The sequence below is a fragment of the Nilaparvata lugens genome, chromosome 12, assembly GCF_014356525.2.
Source record: "Nilaparvata lugens isolate BPH chromosome 12, ASM1435652v1, whole genome shotgun sequence".
Taxonomy (NCBI): Eukaryota; Metazoa; Arthropoda; class Insecta; order Hemiptera; family Delphacidae; genus Nilaparvata; species Nilaparvata lugens.
In genome coordinates this window covers 29448850-29471051 of record NC_052515.1, presented here as the reverse complement: position 1 = coordinate 29471051, position 22202 = coordinate 29448850, and the positions used below count along the sequence as shown (strand labels likewise).

Sequence of the window (22202 nt, the reverse complement as noted above, 5' to 3'; positions counted from 1 at the left end):
TATTATCTTCGGATTATTTAGTCATAATATTCGAATAATATATAGAATTTCATGTGATATTGGTTGAAAAGAATACAGTTAGAGACTTGAAAACTGAATAACTGTGCAATATTAAAGGCTTTGAAGGATTGGAACACTGAAAACCCGTACAATTATCGGATTTATTGGAGAATTGAAGCAATGCAATGTAGCGATCATTATCTTTGGAATCATATTATATGGAATTCTCTTTACAAAAAATTCTCTCATGTACACATTCTCTTGTTATTTGTATCTCTTGTTATGCATTCTCTTGTTATTTGTATCTCTTGTTATTTCTCTCTTGTTATGCACTCTCTTGTTATTTGTATCTCTTGTTATGCATTCTCTTGTTATTTGTATCTCTTGTTATTTCTCTCTTGTTATGCACTCTCTTGTTATTTGTATCTCTGTTATGCATTCTCTTGTTATTTGTATTTGACTGCTATCCGCGAACAAAGTTCAGTATTTTACTGTACTTTTTGTGAGTATTATTTATAGGAAGAATATAGCATAAGACGATAATTATCCCCGGGTACAAAGTATTAATGTTCCAAATTCAACTGAAACGTCAAGCTGATAGTCCAAGTAGTTCTTTTGGTGGAGCTATGTGACGCTGGTAGTCTCTCATACTGTACAGATATACGCGCCGCGAATATGAGCAATTCACTTTTAATCCTTTTAATCAGCGGACTAAATCTGTATTTTTACAGAAACGGTGAGATACATATATAAAAAGCTTGGCATCAGCTGATTAAAATTGAATTGCTCATGTTCGCGGCGGGTAAATCTGTACGGAATTTATACTCTCACTCCAACGTATCATTAATAATAGACAGTAGTCGACAGTAATTGGCATGTACTGACTGAAATAGGCTTGGAATTTAGAACATGAATGACTTATACCATGGATTATCTTTTTTAAGTAGTCGACAGTTATCGGCATGTTCTGACAAAAAATAGGCTTGAAATTTGGAACATAAATTACTTATACCATGGAATATCTTCTTATGCTATCTCTTCTCTAAGGTGGTATCTTATTCACTTGTAAACTAACCGTTCTATATTTTTGTGAACATTTGTATGAATCTTTTGAGTGAATAGAGATTCTAATTTGAATTTGATGCGGATATGCAATCATTCAAATTCATATCTTCATCTTCAAGAGAATAATAAATCAATATCATTATGCTTTCAACGAACTTCCATCACATGTCCAAACTGACTATCAATGACAAATGTCTATGCATGTATTTGAATGTGATAACAATAGCAATACCGTACCGGAGCAAAGCACTATAATGGTCTACGTTATAATGGCAGTGGAGAGAGATAGAAAAACAGCGCTGCCGATTCTCTGTCTTGCCACACTGCCTTATATAGAAGGTAGCTGATACCGATATATCTGATCTGATATTAACAGTTAATTATCACTGTCTAAAAAAATCAAGTATATTTTATTTGTCATACCGGTATATCTGATGTAATATTATCAACTGTTCCCTCTTATTCAGAATAACCAAGTAAGTTATATTATATTCGTCAAGATGATATATTCCCCAGTGATTGAGTAATATATAAATTTCATAGATTATGAATGAATATTTTGTTAATTAATCATACTTCTACATTGTTAAAAAACGATCTGGCTAAGTTGCGGAACTAGAGAAGGATAGCGCTAATTGTCGAACGATAGACAAGGATATCAACACCAATGCTAATCAGATACTGCCATTATAACGTGAACCTCGCTTTACCTAATGTGGTGTATCACTAATGGCACTTGGCATACTGTAAATAAATCAATTATTCAATAGTCTATTCGTATACTAATGATGTAGTATGAAAACGGACTTCCTTCAGTTTACACGTACGTATGTGGTGAGGAACCATTGTTAAATATTCATTCAACACTGTCACCAAAAAACTTTCTATTCTTGTTGTTCTTCCTCCTCTTCTTCTTCTTCTTCTTCTTCTTTCTCTTCTTTTTCTTCCTCTTCTTTTTCTTCTTCTTCTTCTTCTTCTTTTTCTTCTTCTTCTTCTTCTTCTTCTTCTTCTTCTTCTTCTTCTTCTTCTTCTTCTTCTTCTTCTTCTTCTTCATCTCCTACTCCTGTCTTCTTCTTCTTCTTCCTCCTCTTATTTTTCTTCTTCTTCTTCATCTTCTTCTTCTCCTACTCCTGTCTTCTTCTTCTTCTTCTTCTCTTCTTCTTCTTCTTCTTCTTCTTCTTCTTTTCCTTCTTCTTCTTTTCCTTCTTCTTCTTTTTCTTCTCTTCCTGTCTTCTTCTTCTTTTTCTTCTTCTTCGTATTTCTTTGCCTCTCACTATCTTCCTCTTTTCTCTTCCCTCTTCCACACCCACAACACATTTTCCCCTTTGTTCTTCCTTCTTGTACACCAAGAATACTCCACCTGGGTGTCTAGTAAGTAGCCAGACAGAATTTCATTAAAAGGTTGAACAGTTGAATAGTGTTTGAATGCAGTATTAGGCTTTTAAATCACGTGGACCTGGACACGTAAGCTTATCCACTGGTCTCTCTCTTTTAACTCTCATCTGAAGAGAAAGAGAAATAGATGAATGAATAGTTCTTCAAACTTTGAGTAGTGCACTGAACTTGTAAGACTTTGCTGTTCTATAACTCACCTACGAGAAATCCTATTTCACAAAGTTCTATATTAGAAGCTAATGCAGTTGGAGAAAAATGCTGTTTTATGATTTGTGTAAAGTGTGTTCTATTAAAGCTGTGCAAAAGCTAAAAATAAATTTCCTACTGGTGATATTTTTCAAAGTTTTTCGATTTGTATATCACTAGTAGTTCTGTGAGCAGTAGACCTCCCGCAGTATTCTCATTCACAAGTACCTCATTGAAACTATAGACCTTTTGGAAATACAGCAATAGACAGGCTTCTCCACACATCTGTGTAATCACTTGTCAGCTGATTTATGATGAATAATTCCATAGTCTGACTTTTACTCCAATATTGGCGTATGAAGAAGGCTCCTTTTTCCTTTTATATCATCCTTGAAATGCGAAATTTCCAAAAACCTTGTATATACGACGACGCGCAATTAAAAAGGGAACATATCTGTCGAATTTCATGGATATCTATCACCGCGTTTCGCCGTAAATGCGTAACATATAAACATTCAAACATTTAAACATTAAGAGAAATGCCAAACCGTTGACTTGAATCTTAGACCTCACTTCGCTCGGTCAATTAAGGCTGTGCAAAAACTAAAAATAAACTTTCTACTGGTGATATTTTTGAAAGTTTTCGATTTGTGTATCATCGACCAATCAAAATGGAGAAGTTTTCTCAGGATAACATTTTTTTCTGACCATTACTTTTTGAGATATGAGCGCCTAAAGTTTAAATTTTTGGGACAGGACATTTCAAATTCGGAAAGAGATAAATCCATGAGATTCAGAGGATAAACTCTCCATGGAATTGTCGATTGAAAAACAAAATATTTTTGAAAATATCAATTTTTGAGAAAGTTATTCAATTCACCAAAAATAACTCGAGTAAAAGTAATATACATATTATCGTGAAACTTTGATAAATATCACCAGTAGGAAGTTTACTTTTAGCCTTCGCCCAGCCTCAAGTTGAAAAACAGGCCTTTATAGTAATGTCCATGTTATAATGGCAGTTATGAAAGATAGCAGAACAACGTTGCCGATCCTCTGTCTCGTGAATACCTTCTATAGACGGAAGCTGATACAGGTTTATAGATATAATATTAATTGTTCATTCTCGTTTAAAATAATCAATCATATTTTATTAAGCATAAATTCTATTTTTCAATAATTTCATAATGAATCTTCTTAATTAGAATTAATGTTTTGTTAATTAATTATTTTTTCCATGTTTAGTTTTGAAGCATCTAAATTTAAAAATCTACTCTCTGAATATACTTGAGAACGGAAAATTCTGTGAATTGAAGAACCACAAGACTTAACCTATTTCGGACTATGTGTTATATAAATTTGGGAGAGGAATAGTACATGGTTATCTTATTTTTCCTATCCCTATCATTTTGATAATTCACTTATTGTATAAATGAATAAAGAATGAATTCTACATTGTTTAAAGACGATCTGGCGACAGAGCAAAGCGAGAAAGAGATAGCGCTATCCGCAATATTGAATGATAGACAAGGATATAGTGTGGTCCACCTTATAATGGCAGTGGATAAAGATAGAAGATTAGCGATGCCGATTCTCTGCATTAATAAATTATATTTTCTCACTGACAAAAACATAATTGTCATCGTTGTGGACCTAGAAAAGGATAGTACCACCGGCTTTGTCAAATGATAGCAAAACCAAAGTTGATCAAATAATGTCATTATAACGTGGACCTCACTGTAGGACAAGTAATACCATTCCACAAAGTACTATAATTATTGAAAGTTGATGCAGTTGGAGAAAAATGCAGTTCTCTGAAATGTGTTCTTTAAAGTCTTTTTGGAGTACAGGCCGTTAGTTGAATTTAAATGGTCTCATAGTGAAAATATTTTTATAATATAATTTACGTCAGCTTCAAGGTAATCAGAATAGTCATCTCACAAAGTTCTAATTTTCCAGATATGGGACTAAACGGCAGTGACTGGATGTAATGGAGAGCAGCTGCATTGAGTTGACATTACAACTCAATTTTGGTGAGTTTTAATTTGAGTTGAAAAGCATTTAACATTTGATAAAACATTTAATAAAATCATTTAAATGAGTAACATTTGAGATAAGTATCAAAACAGGTAATTTACATTCCAGTTGTATTCCGCGTGATGTTATGGTATTTTCCCATAGTCAAAAACACAAATAAAAAGTTTCAAACACTAGAGATTCGTCTCTGTCCGGTTAAAAAGTGGTTGGCAATATTCTATTATTTTGTGTTTTTCACAGGTAATGTAGTTCAACTTGTTCAAACTACATGAATCTCCTCAAAAATTGAGGAATACATAAGACATGATAACAGTTGAAAGTTGATTCTGGTCTTATAAGTCACCGTTAAATCTGGAAAAGTTGAATATTTAACTACATCAATCATCTCAGAATACATAGTACATGTTAACAGTTGAAAGTTGATTCTGGTCTTATAAGCCACCGTTAAATCTGGAAAAGTAGAATATTTAAGAACATCATTTATCTCAGAATACATAAGACATGCTAACAGTTGAAAGATGATTCTGGTCTCATAAGTCACCGTTAAATTTAGAAAAGTTGAATATTTAACTACATCATTCATCTCAGAATACATAAGACATGCTAACAGTTGAAAGTTGATTCTGGTCTCATAATTCACCGTTAAATCTGGAAAAGTTGAATATTTAACAACATCAATCATCTCAGAATTCATAAGACATGCTAACAGTTGAAAGTTGATTCTGGTCTCATAAGCCACCGTTAAATCTGAATAAGTTGAACATTTAAACAAGATTATGTTGCCTAACAAAATCCGTTGAACTGGGAATGGGTGGGTGACCTTGTTATTCACTACTTGCTGTAGAGGTGATGACTACTAAGTGACTACATCCTCATCTTTCACTTCCTCACACTCTCTCACCCACTCTGACTCCCTCTTTCTTGAACCTCTATTTCTCTCTCACTCACTCTCTCTCTTCCTTAAACCCCTCTTTTTCTCTCTACCACTATTCCCGACTCCTTCCTACTGAGGTTTTCTTCCTCATTATGATCATAACAACTAAGCTCTCTCTTTCTCACTCCCTCTCTCTTCCTCGAACCACCATTTCTCTCTCTAACTTTATTCCCGACACCTTTCCACTAAAGGTTTCTTCCTTGTCATGATCATTGAAACTACGCTCTCAATTTTTGAAACACCTCTTTATCTTCTCTCAACTCTCAATACATTCTTCTTTAAATAACATTTTCTTCTCTTTTATCTCGCACTTTATCTCGCTCTTATCTGATTTTCTGTAACATATTTTTTGTCATCTTTTTCTTCTCCTAATCACTGTAGGTTATAATAATAATTATTATTATACGAAAATCCAAATTAAATGCTGCAAATCATTTATTCATAGAAAATAGATACATTGCAGATAAAAACAACAGGCATTCGCCCAAAACTGCTTTAAACCTTAATTTTGAATACACACTCTAGAGGTTATGTAAATGATAACTTAATTCACACACTATTTTGAGTCCAAAAAATGTATGTACTACAATAAATTCCCGGGCTGACAAATAATTTTTGCATAGTAGCGCTCATCGAATTTCCATCTAGCTGTTTACCCTGTTGTCAATATTTGCTGTAGCAGAAGTCTTAGAGGTGATTTGCAGCATTTAATTGGGATTTTCGTCTAATAATAATTATTAATTTATTGGCATTTGAATAAATGCAATAAATCAGTAATTTCCATCTGTACACTGTAAGTTATCTCCATCTACTTGTTCTTTCTCTTCATCTGATACGCATACCTCTTCTTTCCGACACTCCCTTACTGTTAATTCTTCCTCTCTCTCACTCACTCTCTAACTTTTAAGGTTGTGTGGCAGAGAGGACCAGGAGTCCTAATTCCGCCCTAATAAAGGCATATAATCAATCAATCAATCTCTCTCTCTCCCCAATTCATTTCTCAAATTCAACAGTTCTTCTCTCGTTCTTTCATCCTTCTTCACATCATCAGTTTCTTCCTCTTCTTCTATTGATTTTCTTTAACCATCTTCTCCTCCTCATCTTTTATTTTCTCCACCTTTACTGCACCTAATTTTCTTCTCACCACCTTTTCAAACATTTGTCAAGCCTCAATTGGAAACATACCTCTAAAAATTTTTTCAAGCCTAAATTGGCTAGCTTGAGTAAATCATTGGTAAAGATATTTCCACCACTTCCGCGCGCGTTGGTGATCGTGTGCGTGTGTGAGCTCTCAACGTGACGAGTATGCTGTCATCTGTGAGTACGTGTGTGTTAGTGTAAAAGTCGTCTACGTGTGCAAGTGTGAGTTTGTAGTCTATGTGGGTGTGTGAAGCTACAGCATGAAGGGTTCCCCTTTTTGTTTGTCCACAAGCCCGTTAACTAGCACCCTTATGCCCTGAGGGTAATTTCGGCTTTTACCCTTGCAGCCTCCTGCCGTTCACATTGTCTGAGGACAAATTTCGTGCCACGTATTTGAGGTGGCTTGACAAGATTATCCGTTTAGATCAATCTGTCGAGGGTGGTTTGTTCTTTATGAACTGTTGTTTTCGGGTTGTAGCAAGGGTTTTCTTTATATCAAGGTTTGTGTCTTTCAGGAACTTCATCAGCCAGAAACCTCTGAACCCTTGAAAGTGTTTGGTCTTTGATTTTATCAAAGACTAGCCGTCAGGCTCGCTTCGCTCGCAATATCCGTCTGGCCAGGGGGCTCCGCCCCCTGGACCCCCGACTGGATCGTCCAAGAATGAGATCAGCAGGCGATTGAGCATTTTTATCATATGTTAGGACGATCCAATCGAGGATCTAGACGTCTGGATAAACGGATATGGCGAGCGAAGCGAGCCGGACGGCTAGTAATACAATATTCCCAGGGATAGCTCTGATTGAAGTAGCAGTGCCCAAACAATTTTTCCGCGATAAATGCATTTCAATCTTCAACTTGGTGCCAACCTAACAAAGTCAACTCAAACTTAATGCCAACCTGACAAAATTATTAATTTAGCTACCAGTTAACAATTGTTTCGAAGAGGTACTCTCTCTAGATTATAGTTCTATATTAACATATGATATGGATATTTTTCAATTATAATTAAGAGAATGAGAAGAATATACATGCTAAAAGACGAACTTTAAACCCTTAAAACCACCCTTAGAGTTGAAATATTGCCAAAAGATTTCTTAGTGCGCCTCTAAAGGGCCAACTGAACATACCTACCAAATTTGAACGTTTTTGGTCCGGTAGATTTTTTGTTCTGCGAGTGAGTGATTGAGTGTCATTTCGCTTTTATAAATATAGATAGTTCCAGCGAGATAATTCATTAATCCTGTTGCAATGCAAAAAGAGTTATTTTATGTCCTAATGGGTGGAGATTATGATTAATTTGAGGAATATTGATCTTAGTTCATGCAACCCAGCACTTCTGGTTTTTAGCTTAAAGGATTGAGAAGAAAACATACTATTTTTCAATAATAGGATGTCATAAATCTATAGCATATGTCATGATATTTCTTGTAATTACAATGGTCAGTATGATTGATGAATTTGAACATTTTTTTACTGCTACTGTTCTATTGATGCTGCTACTATATTCAACAGCACGAAATTATTCCTATGAAAATTGGAAAAGATGAGTACCTATCTCCTTACATCCCCGCATTCATGGACGTTGTCAATTCTCCAAGTGTATTATGAAAATATCATGAACTCTCGTTCATAAATAAAGTGGACAATCATTTATATTATTTTATATTACTCTAATTCATAAATTAGCAGTGGACAACGTTGATCAACTCCAATTTCTCAATGTTGTACCATAGAGAAACGATAGCATAAGTATAAGTAGTAGTGCCATGTTATAGGGCGTTTATGTCACAACTTTTACTGTTATCCCAAGCCGATAGTTCACGTAGTTCTTTCCCATGCAGCTGTGTGACGCTGGTAGTCTCTCAAATTGTGCCGTTCTTACACTCTCACCCCAAAAACAGTAAAAATTTACAATAATCGACAGTAATCGGCTTGAGATAACAGTAAAAGTTGCAAAATAAATTCCCTATACCATGGGATATCTACTTACGCTATTGTTTCTCTATGGTTGTACTCAATGTACCTAGAATACAATTTTCATCGGACTATTTTCGTGTGGTTGACCATAATATCATTTTTAATTCATCACCTTAGCTTTGAAGCCTTTTGAATAATATACAGAGAAACGATAATCAAACACATAACAAAATATTTATTGAAAATTTGATGAAAAATTTCCATCCATCCCATAAATTCACAAGTTCAATATCTTCCTAAATACAATTGAAAATCAATGAGGCCAGTTGCACAGATGCATTGTTGATATTAATCTTGATTTAATGTCATTATGACCAACGAGAGTAGGTTTCTCGGATAAGATGGTTTCTCTGATTGGCTCTCTTGGCATTTGATGGGGATTAAAAAACAACATACTTTCCTGCAGGTGTAACTCTTTTTTCACAGTCATATTATCCTCTAATCCCTGAGTACACAATATTTACACTCGCGTCTACAATGATTATTTACAATATTCAATATTATTTACAATATTATATACAATATATTATAAAAACACTTCATTCAAATCACATGGGCTACTTTTTAAGTTGATAGAAACAATAAAAAAAAAGTTCATAAAAAGAAGAAGAAGAAAACAATATAAAAATCGTGAAGTACCCTCTATTTTTAACAGGTGTAACTCTTTTGTGTTCGAGTTGAATTATTTTAAAGTTTTTTTTAAAAAGGGTACTTCAAGATTTTTATATTGTTTTCATTTACAATATATTATATACAATATTATTCACGTTATATTCCAGTCATCATTCTATTAATTTCATCACTACACTGTTATCCACAAAGACCTTGAAGAGATATAGACCCACAATGCCTATGCCTTCCCAATGATAGCTCTTACTTGAAATTGAAGGCCGCCATTGGGGTATTTTAGCACGAGATATTATATTTATATATTTGTAATACTATAGATTACAAAGGCATTGTTATGTAATAATCTTATATGTTGCCCCCTCAATGGCCGATTTCAATTCCAATTACGAAACTAGCGCTGTATGTGAGTCTATGCATCTTTAAGGTCTTTGGTTATCCATTACTATAACGTGGATAACTCTAACCGAACCTGGTCAGAACTGACCTAAACCGAAACATCCGGTCTCACAGACCGGGTCTTGCTTAAAGTGTTATATTTGATATATTTTCTAATAAAAATAAATTTAAATATTTTTCATTGGTAAATTTCAATTATAGTAAAGTATAATATAGATTTCAGTTGCAAATTGAGTGATGGAAGAATAGAAAAAAAATTGGAAACATTGATATGTAATAAATGTATAATGTTGGATGTAAGAACACACACAATACAAAAATCCGTGTAAGATATACTATCAGTTACTACTCAGAAAAATATTCATGGAGAAATATTTTATCAATATAGGCTTTATAGCAAAACTGAAAGGTAATCATTGAAAATAATAATGTTTTTCATTGTTACCAAGAAACTTGTTTGAGCAAACGTTTTCAGCCTCCAGATATTTTATTAGCAAGAAAAGTTCATAAATAACTGTAGTGGTCGGAATCATCTATTTCGTCAAGTGAATGTTTATTTTGTGACACTTCATTGTGAAGCATCCTATTGATACAAGTTCCAAAGGCTGGGGCTTGTATGGTTGATAACTCATCCATTGTCATAAATTTTCCAAAACCAACGTTTTCTAAATTACAAAAATCAGTTTTCGAAATAAAACATGTGAATAAAATACCGAAATAATGAAGAGAAAAACATTAGAAAAAAATTGAATGCTCAAAATATCTGTTAGTCGAAACATCCGGTATTCTAGACCGGTAAAAAATGAATGTTATCCGAAAGATCTGGTAGCTGAGACCGGTACGTTTTCAATAGATTGATGTTTACTTGATAACCGTGAGTTGGGGACTGACGAGCATTGTTGGGGAATGTTGAGTGGGGGTGAAGGTATTAGAGCGGGCAGCAATTTTTGATTCACAATTTTGCCACTATAGAAAAAATAATTTAGCCTCTGGTCTCACAGACCGGTGTTTCGGTTAAAGTGTTAAGTGATAGAGTGGACATTGCTGTCCAAACTTCGCCACGTCGCCAGTAAAAAAGTCATTCTATTATATCCTATAACAACAACAGCTCCTCCAAGCCATGTTGGGAGCGAGAAAATGAATCGCTGAGAGCGTTTGTGTTGGCGTTATGGGGATGTCATCTACAATGCCAACTAATGCTGGTATAAGTGAAAGAGTCCTTGTTAGATTGTAGTTGAGTGTATCTGTGGGGTGGGGGGGGCTGTGAGTGCCAAGGGGGGTGAAGTGACTCGTAAGCCAGAGAATGGAAAGGGGCGACTTGGGGAAAGGGGAGAGCAATGCTCTCAAAAAGCTCTTACAAGAGATTGCCGTACCGCTAAATATTTCATGCAGACTCCCTCACTCTTACACACTCTCTCTCTCTTTCAAGAGATAGATAGAGAGAGAGAGAGGGTTTGAGAGAGGGAGGGAGAGAGGCAGGGATCCACTTCATCCAGTACTGTCAAATTTTGGAGCCAAGACGGCCGTGTTCTTCGTGCTTTCCTTTCCCCATTTTCTTCTCCTTCTTAAGTTTTTCTTCCATCAGTAAGTTGTTGTTTCTATGGAATACAAGTTAATTTTAATGAGAGGTTGCATTGTATATACATTTGTATATATATATATATATATATATATATATATATATATATATATATATATATAATTATTTATATTATGTGATATTAGACTACTGTAAGCTTGAACAGACGTTGTTATGACATTTTTATGTTTTTGACAATACATTATTTATTCATTTATCTATTTATTTATTTATTTATTCATTTATTTATTTTTTTATTGAGTTGATGGAATTGGGTTATAGAATTATTATTACTTCTGATGAGGAGTGAAGTTAAGTGTTGTGGTCACTCTCTGTTGATAGCTTTTCTCAGCATAGATGGGGATTATTTCAAAATTCGAATTTTATTCTCTTTGAGAAACAGATCTCAAAAGTCTGGTGTGGTACACTCACACAACTTTCCTTGCTCATTGATCTATAAGCCTCATTAACGAGGATAATTTAGGGGAATAACATTATGCCGATTGGTGGCTGAATAATTAAAACTACGATTATACTATTGTGATTGTGTTCAGAGTACATTTTCCTTTGTTTGAATTATGAAATTTGAGGATTTTTTAAAAGTTGTCAAAACAGCTGTTCTACGAATAAAATATCGACATTTGTTCTTTCGAATAAACTGCTCTACCTACCTACCTCACGTACGAAAAGGAGGTTACAAAGTAAATTTCTCAGGGATGGGGTGGACCCCCTGTTGATTTCTCAGGGAGGAGACTCATGCCAGTTAATAGAGCTGATATATATATATATATATATATATATGTATATATGGTATAAATTTGAAAAAAATCGGTCTGGTCATTTTTGAGAAAATCGTGATAGAAATTTAACAAAATTCATTCTTCTTAGGAATATCACGGAGCTCCTGCAATTTTCCCAGAAATGAGACTCATGTCAGTTGATAGGGCTCATCAATAGCTATCCAGGGTACAAATTTGAAGAGAATCGTTAGAGCCGTTTTCGAGAAATCCGTGAAAAACATGGTTTTTTATCCATTTTGAATTGAATTTTATTGAATTTCTTATTGTCGGATCCTCATGGTATAAGGACCTTAAGTTAAAAATTTCAAGTCAATCGGTTAATTAGGAATGGAGTTATCGTGTTCACAGACACACACACACACACACACACACACACACACACACACAAACACACACACACACACACACACACACACACACACACAGGTTTTTTATGAAATCACTGATTTGAGTTATTATTGACCGAGCGAAGTGAGGTCTAAGATTCAAGTCGACGGTTTGGCATTTCTCTTAATGTTTAAATGTTTATAAGTTTTTATGTTGCGCAATTACGGCGAAATGCGGTATTAGACTTTCATGAAATTTGACAGGTATGTTCCTTTTAAATTGCGCGTCGACGTATATACAAGGTTTTTGGAAATTTTGCATTTCAAGGATAATATAAAAGGAAAAAGGAGCCTCCTTCATACGCCAAAATTACCGTAAAAATCAGACTATAGAATTATTCAACATAAATCAGCTGTATAGTGGACTATAATACTGCCCGTTCAAAAACATCGAACATCTTGAAAATGTATCTTTCCATTAACGTTAGTAGACAGTTGACTTTAATACTACCCGTTCAAAAACATTGAACATCTTGAAAATTGTATCTTTCCATCAACGTTGTAGACAGTTGCAGCCAGACCTGATAACAGCGCTCACACCAATTACTAATAGTAATAGTAGATATTGACACGTCACGGTACGATATAGGACAGAAAGCTCTGTGTTTATTTAGGATTTTCTCTAGACATTTTTAATTGATAAATTATTCATTAATTTTTGAGAAAACATAACAACAGGTCAATGTTACTCACTGAGCGCGAGGTCTACTGTTCACAGAACTACTAGTATTATATTGTTGGGTGTTTATGAAACGGAGGAATTTAAACACTCTATGAAATCATAATTCATGATAGAATTTGAAACACAAATGTCTATCTGTTCTTGAAGATGTATATCCAAAGTATCCTTGGTGATAAGAGGGATGTACTTCAATCAAGGACGGAATTAATTTCAAGATGGAACTAGAGCACAAATTTATCCATTTATTCATCCTTAAAGGCCACTTTCTAAGAGTATTTCAAGCCTTGGTGATAATAAGGGGACGGATGATTATACAAACGTTTCCAGTGGATAATAAATAGATAATAAATAATTCATGTCTGGTTGGACGAGACGTTGAATAAATCTCCTTGCTTCTTCAAAAATAAAACAAATTATATTGTTGGACTCAATTTAACGTCCATTTAGAGCCGTGTCCACACTGAACAAATGTTCGCCATACATGTTCGGCAAACATGTTTGTTGAGGAGCTCAGGGACAAACATTTTAAAAAGTTTAGTCAATTTTGGTTTGTCAAACGAAAAATTACTGTTTTTCCAAACATTTTCAGTGCTGACAGCTGTAAAACATAAAACCTGTTCTCCCTTCTTACAAAATATATTTTGTTTGGTGACGCGTCCACACTGGCCACGGGCAAACATTGTTTGTCAAACATAATAGAATTGTTTAGTCGAGAATAATAAAATTTGACTAAAATTGTTTAGTCAAACATAATAAAATTTGCTCAAACTTTTCCAACAAGTATGTTTGTCGAACATTTGTTCAGTGTAGACACGGCTTAAGACGTTGTAACATCAAGTTACTAAACGAGTATTATCAGGATAACAGTGTGTTTACTTTATCGAATGATAGACAAAGATAGCAACACCAATTTCAATCAAATACAGTCATTTTAGCTTGAAGCTCACTATACAGATTAGCAAAGTGGTCTCTTCACGCTATGAGCGAATAGATAGTAAGAGGCTTTCAGCTTCTCTGTTGTCTCCAACAGAACTTTTTCCAATGCTTCCTCGATTGCTAGTTCACAACACAGTTCGCAATGTATTTCTGCTAGTGGCTAAAAGAAGTATTGTGCGCTCCTGTCTAGTCCCTGGCTAAAAGAAGTATCGCGCTCCCCCGTTCCCACGAAATGATAAAGTGAGTACACTTTTATAATATCATCTGCTGCTGTTCAAGCCTTTCTTTTCTACTTTCGCTTCTGTCAGTGTTTCCTTCTTTCTCTACTCTACTAGAAGGGAGGAAGAAGAAGAAGAAGAAGAAGAAGAAGAAGAAGGAGAAGAAGAAGGAGAAGGAGAAGAAGAAGGAGAAGAAGAAGTGGAAAGGGTGGGGAAGCGGCAACATCGGATAAAGCTCATTCCCTTTAAAAGCATTTGAGTGCCTTTCTCAATCTCACCTCCCCTCATTCCCCACACCCATCATTCTTCCAACTTTGTCCTCCACCTCTCAACCCCTCCACCAACAACTACCACAATGTCTAACACTTTACTTCTTTTTAGTTGCTGGCTTGTCTGTTGTTGGTTGTATGTTTCTTGAGCTGCTATTGTTGCTATTCGTAGTTTTCTGCTTCTCTTTCTCATATTTTCAGTTGTAATTTTCTTGTTATCATTTTATTCTCTTGTTTTGTTGGCTTGTTTAGTTTGTTGTCTGTTGTCTATGAACATTTCTCTTTGTAGATTGCTCCCTTGTTATTCTTCATCCCTTCTTTTTCATATTTCCAGTTGTAATTTTCTTGTTTTCATTTCATTCTCTTGTTCTGTTGGCTTGTTTGGTTTGTTGTCTGTTGTCTATGAACATTTCTCTTTGTAGATTGCTCCCTTGTTATTCCTTATCATATTTTCAGTTGTAATTTTCTTGTTTTCATTTCATTATCTTGTTTTGTTGGCTTGTTTGGTTTGTTGTCTGTTGTCTATGAACATTTCTCTTTGTAGATTGCTCCCTTGTTATTCTTTATCCCTTCTTTTTCATATTTTCAGTTGTAATTTTCTTGTTTTCATTACATTCTCTTGTTTTGTTGGCTTGTTCGGTTTGTTGTCTGTTGTCTATGAACATTTCTCTCTATAGATTGCTCCCTTGTTATTCAAATTGTAATTGATTTTTATTGTCATCTCTAGATTTTCTCCTGTTTTGTTTTCATTGACTTTCTTGTGTTTCTCCTGTTCTTGTTTTGATTATTTTCACTTGTATTTCTCCTGTTCTCAATTTCATTGTCTTCTCTTGTGTAGCTCCTTCTTTTAAGCGCTCTCTCATCGTTTTCATAGTATTTTTCCTTTTTGTTTTGGCTTGTATTCTTAGTCTCTGCACATTTATTCTCTCAAGCTGCTCTCGTTTTCATTAACAATACTAGTCAATATCGAAGTCAAAATTTCTTTTTCGCCCCACTAGGATGTAATGAGCTGGTTTTCGTGCGTCATATGGAGGCCGAAAATGATTGTTTTCTGACCAGGCCGGTAAAATTTGCACGGCCCTAGGGCTGTAAAATAACCTTGAAGTCAGCTGATTCTGATTTGATGTGAACGTGTTTACAAAATGGTTTGTGAAACGGAATCAGTTTATGCTTCTAGAATTGAATAAGTATTCTGCAATAAGATACTATCATTTTATTTGGATGAATATAATACAGATATTATAAACTATTCAAATTCGATTTTCAGAGTAGGATAGAACTTCTAACCTAAACTTCCGAAGTCAACGACAACAAGCATTGTTGACGTTGACATTCAGTTGGCCAAATTTCAAGTGTGCTAAAACAGCTGATCAAAAAACTTTTCATTATTTGTGTTTATTATTCAAGAATCAAAACATTTATAATAATATCATCTTATTGTCATTTGGAAGAATAAAAAGTATAAACTCAACTCTTACATAATTGAACATAATCTTTCAGGTTATTTGGACAAATCAGAATAAAAAATAAAAATACTTGGACAATATTTCCTGATATTCAGATTACCTCAGATTTGCTAGAGCTATGACCTTCCTGTTTTGCTTTTGGAAGTGCCTAATAAACAATTATTCTCATATTTATATTGTTTATTTTTCTGTGTGGCGAAAAATAACGTTCTCACCATGGGCAAAAATGTTTTTCCGGCTCTCAATCTTTTCTAGTCCTCGGCCTACGGCCTCGGACTTGAAAACCGATTTCGAGCCGGAAAAGTCTCATTTTCGACCCTAGGTGCGAAATATACTATTTTCGACAAAAGTTTAATGCGTGGGCTACAGTACAAGACACGAATTTCTGGAATTCCACTACAAAACTATAGGTCTGTCTGTAGGGTTGATGATTTGAACTACCTTTCTCCTCGTAATTATCACAGTGTTTTGTACTAGTAGTTCTGTGAACAGTAGACCTCAAGCAGTATTCTCATCCACAAGTACTGTACCTGATTGAAACTATAGACCTGATGGAAATACAGCAATAGACTGGTTTCTCCACACATCTGTGTAATCACTTGTCAGCTGATTTATGATGAATAATTCTATAGTCTGATTTTTACTCTAATATTGGTGTATGAAGGAGGCTCCTTTCTCCTTCTATATTATCCTTGAAATGCTAAATTTCCAAAAACCTTGTATATACGTCGACGCGAAATTGAAAAAGGAACATACCTGTCAAATTTCATGTAAATCTATTACCGCGTTTCGCCGTAAATGCGCAACATATAAACATATAAACATATAAACATTTAAACATTAAGAGAAATGCCAAACCGTCGACTTGAAACTTAGACCCCACTTCGTTTGGTCAATTAGCTGTTCATTCTTGATTAAAATAGTCAATTATATTGTATTCACCAAGAAAATATATTTCCCAATTATTTTATAATACATTTCCGTTATTTATAATAAATTCTTTGTTGATTAATTATATTGCACTGATCTGGCAACGTTGCAGAGCTAGAAAAGGATTGAGCTATCTGGATTGTTGAATGATAGACAAGGATCGCAAACCACCAATGTTAATCAATTACTGCAATAATATAACGATGGAACTATGATAATTACAAGATATCAAAGGAGAAAACCAAAATCATGGCTTTTAAAGGAAAGTACCCAATAAGATCAAAGATTGTGATAGACAACAAGGTATTGGAGCAGGTGTCTCAGTTCACATATCTGGGTTGTGAAATTAATTATAAAGATGAATTGGATGTAGAGAAGAAGGTAGGAAGATTCCAAATGATTTGTGGAAGAATCAGTAGGACATTGGGAAAGAAAGCTACCACAAGCACGATAATGAAATTTTATAAGACAATGGCAGCTCCACTACTACTCTATGGTAGTGAATCGTGGGTAACATCAGAGCCACTTGAGAGTAAAGTGCAGGCAGCTGAGATAAGATTTCTTCGCAGAGCTAAGGGCTGTGACAGAACAGATCACATCAGGAATGAGGATATACGGAAAGAGCTGAATATCTTCTGCCTGAATGAGAGAGCTGCATCTTATCGTCAGCAATGGAAAGAGCATGTGGAACGAATGTCAGCTGATAGGCTTCCTCAAAGAATTTTCAAGTATAAACCGGTAGGCAAAAGAGACATAGGCAGGCCACGAAAAAGATGGTCATGATACAATGATCATTATATTTATTATAAAATGAAAACAGTAGATTGTAGTGATGCTTATGATGATATTACATTAGATTATATTGGTGTTATTAATTTATAGATTTTATTTATTATTATTTTTTTAAAATAAAATTTCTAATTACAAGCTGAATGTGAGTCGGAACAGGTAATAGCCTAATCCCTGATTGAAAGAAGAAGAAGACTATAATAATTATCATATTGGTAAACAAAAGTGTATTTGGAATTCTCTCATTTGTAGTACTTGAACAATCCCACAGCCCATATAAGCAGAGGAAAATACAATTGTTCCATTCTATGATATAAGTTATTCAATAAATGTTATGAAGAATATCAGAATCATTATTACAATATTACAACAAACTCTATCCAGTTCTCAACAACTAATAACTTTTGCCAAATCCATTACTGTTATTAATTATCAAATTCCTAGCAACACACACTCTATACAATAGTCTGGTCCCCACCTTTTATCATCAGACCAGCAGAGAAATCAATTCAATCTGCTGCGTGATTGGTTCAGAGGATGGCCAACTTTTAAAGGGAGGAGAAGTAATAAAGGAATAGAAGGATGATGAGGAGATCGTGGAGGAGGAAGTGGCAAGGAGGAGGAGAAGAAGGATTGGGGGAGGAAGAGGAGAATGTCTGTCCGAAACGATCGTAATTAAGAAGAGAAAAAGAACAGCAATCAGAGGGGGGGGGGTTGGAGGAGTGAGTGAGGGTGGGTAGGTGTTGAAATTAAATTTCGCGAAGTTTAATTAATGTTTTGCACATAGCGTGAGGATGGAAGGGAGTGAGGGGGAGGAGGGAAAGAGAGAGCAGAGAAGAAGAAAGAGTTGTGCGCATGCCTGGATCGAGTTAGTGTGCACAAGTAATTGCTTGAAGTGCAGATGAAAGCATGAGGTATTAATAATAGATCAATTCAATTAAGGAAAAACTTTGATACGGGACCTGGGTGAATGGGAGAGGTGGCAGAATCTATATTTATATATTTGGTGGAAGCGTGTAGAGGAGGAAATGAGGAGAAAGAGAGAGAGAAAGTGATTTGAGACTAAATCCAGATGCCCCCTGCACCACTCTGCTAATGAAACGGACTAATTAGAATCTGTAGTGCTGTAGTCTCTCAAATCATCCTCCGGTGTTGTGTTGAGGGGGGTTGCTACCCTCATCCCCCCCTTATTTGGCACTGAAATTTGCCCCGAAACAATCAGACAAAAACGTAAACGACTAACGTAATCACTGCATTTTCTCCACTACTTCTTCTTCAATTTCTGAATTCTTTCTTTCAATTCATCAATGATTTCCTTCTTGTTTTTCTCCTACTTTGGATTTCTATCTTATCATCCACCACTTACTTCCTATTTTGTTCCTGTTCTTCATTTTCTTCTTCTTTTTCAACGTCTCCTCAATATTCTTCTCCTTCTTGCACTCCTTAATCATCTAATACCTTCCGATAAATCTCATCATCCACAGCTGGAAACTTTCTTGAGGTGAGAGCTTACTTCTCCACCATCTTCTTCTTCTTATCCCTCTCCCTCCTCTCCTTCACCCTTTCCTTCTTCTTCTTCTTCTTCTCCCTCCCCTACTCTTATCTCGCTTTCCCTTAGCTCCTCATTTATTCCCATGAAACATCCAAGTTTGGACTTTACTCCCTTGTTGAAGGGATAATTTAAAATCAGATTTCGGGTTTTGGTTTAGTGATTGATGAAAATCGTTTGGACATGTTGGCCACAATACATGTGTATCGTTCAGGCTGGCCACTAACGGTAGGACATGCATGATACATATAACATTTATGTCATCATACATTGATACATGCATCATACATTGTTGTGTCTTCACAGCAAAAGGCTGCGAGCAACATTTTTTTACTTTCCTTGCCCTATTACCATAGGTAAGGAAAGTATTGCTTTCAAAAAAAATTAAGGTACCCTGATTTCAAGTTTTCTATACGTTTCAAGTCCCCCTGAGTCCAAAAACATGATTTTTGGGTGTTGGTCTGTGTGTGTGTATGTGTGTGTGTGTGTGTGTGTGTGTATGTGTGTATGTCTGTGAACATGATAACTCCATTCCTAATCTACCGATTGACTTGAAATTTTTAAGTTAAGGTCCTTATACCATGAGGACCCGACAATAAGAAATTCAATAAAATTCAATTCAAGATGGCGGAAAAAATGGCGAATAATTACTAAAAAACCATGTTTTTCACGGTTTTCTCGAAAACGGCTCTAACGATTTTCTTCAAATTCATACCATGGATAGCTATTCATGAGCCCTATCAACTGGCATGAGTCTCATTTCTGGGAAAATTTCAGGAGCTCTGTGATATTCTAGAGAAAAATGGCGGATAATGACGAAAAAACCATGTTTTTCACGGTTTTCACGAAAACGGCTCTAACGATTTTCTTCAAATTTATATCATAGATAGCCATCTATAATCCCTATCAACTGGCATCAGTCTCACTCCTGGGGAAATTTCAGGAGCTCCGTAATATTATTGAGAAAAATAGCGGATAATGACTAAAAACCATGTTTTTCACGATTTTCTCAAAAACGGCTCTAACGATTTTTTTCAAATTCATACCCTGTATAGTTATTTATCAGATCTATCAACTGGCATGAGTCTTTTCCTGGGAAACTAATGGGGGGTCCACCCCATCCTTGAGAAATGGACTTTGTAACCTCCTTCTCGTGCATGAGGTAGGTAGAGCAGTTTATAAAAAGAACACAGTCATAGTCAAGATATTTCATCTGTAGAACAGCTGTTTTGACGACTTTTAAAAAAATCATCGAATTTCACAATTCACACAAAGGAAAAAGTACTCTGAAAACAATTATAATACACATTATACAGTAGTCTGATCGTAGTTGCAAATATGTTGCCGCCAATCGTCATTATGTTATTCCCCTAAATTATTCTCGTTTGAGAATGAGGCTTGCAGTTCAATGAGCAAGGAAAGTTGTGTGAGTGTACCACACCAGATTTTTTGTTATTATTTCTTCACTGCTCTATTCGTGGTTGGGTTATTTTTCATCACTATAATCTGTGATTCACCAGTGGTTCATTTATTGTTAATAGATGCTTATTTCTTGTTGGAAACTGTTGTCAAAAAATTGTTTTTTGTTCAAAGTCTCTCGCTGATGACGATTCATGACACATGTTTATCATGCATGTCCTACCGTTAGTGACTAGCCTCTAGTCATACTACCTACACTCGTACAAGTAGTTATAGCTATCAAGTATGGAAGTAAGCTATCTTTGTCGAGAAAAAAATACTTGAAAGTGGAGGTGCATAAGAAATATACTGATCTGAGAATACTGAACATGACAGAAACATGGAGAGAGAATGTGAATAGATAGATAGATAGATAGATAGATATAGATATATTTATTGATAATTGTTACTAGGTTGTTGCCTATAATAACATTTACAAAAATTGACAATAAAATTGAATCAAACTTATGAGATAAATAATAATTATTTAACAGTTCTGCACTAGTATTGATCAATTACAAATATCGAAGAAAATAATATAGTATATATTAAGCTATCAACATTATACTAGATCACATTAGCAATACTGGAGGAAAGAAAAGATGTTATTTGCATCCATGTGGGACTTATCATGAAGTATTCGAAATATTAAACTTCATAATACAATACAATAGATGAGGAATAACTAGTGTAAGAGGGATGAATAGTAAAGATTGAAAAAGAATAGAAGGCTGACAAAAAACAGGGGATAGAAAAAGAGGTAAGTAGGAATAAAAATAATGCGTTTTGAAGTAGAGTAGTGTCACTTTTAGAGCCGACTAGCGGTGTAAAGTTAGTGAATATCTTCTTATCCAGTATTCGCTTTTCTCATCTTCAGAATGGTTAGAGAGCGACGGGGAACAAGGAGAAGAAGATGAAGAAGAAGGAGAAGAAGAAGAAGAAGAAAGAGAAGAAGAAGACAACGAAGAAGAGAAGAAGTGGAAATTGAGAAATGGAGTAGAGTCGTGGTCTACGCTGTGTGTGAGATTGAGAAAGGCACTCCGAAATGCTTTTAAAGGGAATGAGTTTTATCCCTCGACATCCCTTGCGAAGGATGGAAGAAGGAGGAACGAAGAGCGTGCGAGGAGGGAAAGAGGAGGAAGGGAGTGAAAGTGTGAGGAGGAGGGAGGAGAGCCTATATTGGATGTCTGGTGGTTTTCATGGATTGCTTGTTTCTGGTAATTTCAGTCACATTGACTTGAGTGCTATTACAGTTCAGATTTTCTATGACACTTGTATGCTTTCGTTTTAGAAATAATGCATCAACTGAAGCGAAATATTATGAGACGAGACTAAATGAGGATTACTAGGTAATTATTTCTTGATAGAGCAATGAATCT

General features: G+C 35.0%; 1 protein-coding gene across 2 annotated transcripts in view; it reads left to right on the top strand.

Annotated features, from left to right (window-relative positions):
• Positions 1-22202, top strand: part of LOC111049790 (LIM domain only protein 3-like) — a 312916-nt gene that overhangs the window by 128611 nt on the left and 162103 nt on the right. The window contains exon 2 of one of the 2 annotated variants that reach the window (XM_039439327.1): positions 4606-4679. The exons of the other annotated variant lie outside the window; for it this stretch is intronic. The gene's annotated coding sequence lies outside the window, so the exon portion shown is untranslated. The remainder of the gene's footprint in view (positions 1-4605; positions 4680-22202) is intronic. 2 annotated transcript variants of the gene reach the window in all.